We start from the raw sequence: 3831 nt of genomic DNA on the forward strand, positions 1-3831 counted from the left end.
GTCAAGTTGTTGTCAGTGGTTCAGTTTCTGTTTGTTCGGTCCGGATTTTATCAGTTGTTCAGTTTCTATTCATTAGGCCAGGTTTTGGAATGAAGGCCCTTTTCTGTGAGATCGGCCAGGTTGTGGTCAGTGGGTCAGTTTCAGTGTATTTTCAGTCATGTTGCGGTCCATGGGTCAGTTTCTGTGTTTTCGGTCAGGTTGTGTTCAGTGGGACATTACCAGTGCATTTCGTCAGGTTGTGGTCAGTGGGTCATTTCATGTGTGTTCGGTCAGTTTGTGTTCAATAGGTCAGCTTCTGTGTGCTCAGTCAGGTTGTGGCCTGTGGGTCATTTTCTGTGTGCTCGGACAGGTTGTGTTCAGTGGGTAAGTTTCTGAGTGCTCGGTCTGGCTGTGGTACATGGGCCAGTTTCTGTGTGTTTGGTAATTTTGTTGTCAGTGGGTCAGTTTATGTGTGTTCGGTCAGGATTTGGTCATTGTGTCAGTTTCTGTGAGTTTGTTCAGGTTGTGGTCAGTGTGTCAGTTTCTGTGTGATCGGTCAGTTGTGGTCAGTGGGTCAGTTTCTGTGTGTTTGGTCAGGATGTGGTCAGTGGGTCAGTTTCTTTTTTCTAGGTCAGGTAGTTGTCAGTGGGTCCCTTTTTGTGTGATTGCTCAAGTTGTGGTCATTGTGTCAGTGTCAGTGTGTTTTGTCAGGTTGTGGTCAGTGGGTCATTTACTGTGTGTTCAGTCAGGACTTGGTCACTGTGTCAGTTTTTGTGTTTTCAGTCAGGTTGTGGTCAGAGTGAAGGTTTCAATGTGTTCAGTCAGGTTATGGTCAGTCGGTCAGTTTATGTTACAATATGTGGGAGCTGGTGGACACCATTGATGCTCACGGTGATCACATTTGCAGTAAGTGTTGGCTGCTCTAGGTATTCCGGCTCCGTGTTGAAGAGCTGGAGTCCGAGCTTCAAACACTGAGACACATCAGAGAGGGGGAGAGTTACCTGAACTCTGTGTATCACGATTTATTGACACCAATTAGATTAATTAATTCAGAAGTAGTCCGTGGCCAGGGTCAGGATCGTGTGACTAGAAGTGAGGTAGTTACGGGGATCCAGGAGGTAGTGTTGGAGGAGCCACAGCCCTTGCACTTGTCCAACAGGTTCCAGGCACTTACTCCCTGTGAGGATGGGAAAAGGGACTGCGGGGAGGATGAGCAACCTGGCCACAGCACCGTGGAGCGGGGGGCCATTCAAGTGGGGGGAGTTAAAAGAAATGTTGTATCGGTAGGGGATAGTATCGTTAGGGGGATAGATAGACTTCTTTGCAGCCAAGAGCGAGAGTCCTGAAGGCTGTGTTGCCTGCCCGGTGCCAGGGTTAAGGACATCTCCTCTGGACTGGAGAGAAACTTGGAGTGGGAGGGGGAGGATCTAGTTGTCGTGGTCCATGTTGGTACCAACGACATAGATAGGACAAGGAAGGAGGCTCTGCTGAGGCAGTTTGAGCAGCTAGGGGTCAAATTAAAAAGCAGAACCATAAGGGTAAGGATTATTACCTGAGCCACGAGCGAATTTGGCTAGGACAAATAAATTTGAGATTTAAATGCGTGGCTCAAAGTCTGGTGTGGGAGAAATGGGTTATGCTTCCTGGGACACTGGCACCAGTGCTGGGGCAGGAGGGAGCTGTTCCGTTGGGACGGGCTTCACTTGGCCAGTGCTGGGACTAGAGTCCTGGCAGAACATATAACTAGGGCTGTAGAGAGGGCTTTAAACTAACTAGTGGGGGGGAGGTTCCTAGAGAGCAAATAAAAAAAATGACAACAGAGAAGGTCATAGACTTAGGTAGCAGTGGGGAAATTAAAAACCAGAGCGTGTCAGGAAGGGGCAGAAGGTATGGAGTAAAAGGTAAAGTAATAAAAAGGGCAACAGCAGGAACTAAGTGACACAAAACATATTTGAAAGTTCTCTATCTGAATGCACGTAGCATTCGTAACAAAATAGACGAGTTAATGGCACAAATAACTACATATGTGTATGATCTTGTGGCCATTACAGAAACATGGCTGCAGGGTGACAATACCTGGGAATTAAACATACCAGGTTATTTAACGATCAGGCAGGATAGGCAGGAAGGAAGGGGAGGTGGGCTGGCTATGTTAATAAAGGAAGGAATCACTGTAATACAGAGAAATGATATTGGGTCAAAAGACCAGGATAGTGAAACAGTTTGGGTGAAGGTAAGGAATAATAAGGGGAATAAACACTAGTGGGCGTATTCTATAGGCCTCCGAACAGTGGCAACTCTGTTGGACGGAGTATCAATCAGGAAATAATTGAGGCTTGTAATAAGGGAACATCTATAATTATGAGGGATTTTAACTATCATATTAGTTGGGCAAATCAAATTGGGCAGGGCTGCCTTGAGGATGAGTTCATTGAGTGTATTAGGGATGGTTTTCTTGAGCAGTATGTAACTGAACCGACCAGGGGGCAAGCAACCTTAGATCTGGACCTTTGTAACGAGACAGGATGAATTAAAAATGTCGTAGTAAAGTATCCCCTTGGAATAAATTACCATAACATGGTTGAATTCCATATTCAATTAGAGGGTGAAAAGGTTGGATCTCAAACAAGCCTGCTAAGCTTGAATAAAGGAGACTATGAAGGTATGAGAGCGGAATTGAGTAGAGTGGATAGGGAAAATAGATTAAAGGGTAAGACGATACATGATCAGTGGTGTATTTTAAGGAGTTATTTTACAACTTCCAAAAAAATATATTCCACTGAGGAGAAAAGGGTGTATAAGGAAAGACAGCTATCCGTGGCTAAGTAAAGAAATTAAGGAGAGCATTCGACTAAAATCAAGGGCATATGAGGTAGCCAAATCTAGTGGGAGGATAGAGGATTGGGAAAACTTTAAAAGACAGCAAAAAATAACAAGAAGATTGATTAAGAAAGGGAAGATAGATTATGAAAGTAAATTAGCAAAAAATATAAAAACATACAGTAAGAGTTTTTATATTTATATAAAAAGAAAAGGGGTGGCTAACGTAAATGTTGGTCCCTTAGAGGATGAGACCGGGAAATTAATGGTGGGAAATATGGAGATGGCAAAAACATTGAATGAATATTTTATATCAGTCTTTACAGTAGAAGACACTTAGAATATCCCAACACTGGACAAACAGGGGGCTAAATCGGGGGAGGAGCTAAACATGATCAAAATCACTAAGGAATTGGTACTCGGTAAAATAGTGGGACTCAAGGCGGATAAAACACCTGGACCTGATGGCTTAAATCCTAGGGTCTTGAGGGAAGTGGCGGTAGGGATTGTGGATGCATTGGTAATAATTTTCTAAAACTCCCTGGACTCGGCAAAGGTCCCGGCAAACTGGATAACAGCTAATGTAGACAGGGCAGTAGACAGAAGGCTGGAAACTATAGACCGGTTAGCCTAACATCTGTGGTATGTAAAATTTTGGAGTCCATTATTAAGGAGACAGTAACAGGACATTTGGATAATCATAATTAATAGGACAAAGTCAGCATTGTTTTATGAAGGGGAAGTCATGTTTGACAAATATGCCGGAGTTCTTTGAGGAAGTTACATATAGGGTGGATAAAAGGGGAACCAGTGGACGTAGTGTATTTAGACTTACAAAAGGCATTTGACAAGGTGCCACAAAAAAGGTTATTGCTTAAGATAAAAAATCACGGAATTGGGGGTAATATTTTGGCAAGGATAGAGGATTGGCTATCTAACTGACGGCAGAGAGTTGGGATAAATGTTTCATTCTCAGACTGGCAATCAGTAACTGGTGGTGTTCCGCAGGGGTCAGTGCTGGGTCCCCAACTC

This window comes from Somniosus microcephalus, unplaced genomic scaffold, assembly GCF_052327205.1.
Source record: "Somniosus microcephalus isolate GS21.2 unplaced genomic scaffold, FLI_Smic_1.0 unresolved_chr8, whole genome shotgun sequence".
NCBI classification, from domain to species: Eukaryota; Metazoa; Chordata; class Chondrichthyes; order Squaliformes; family Somniosidae; genus Somniosus; species Somniosus microcephalus.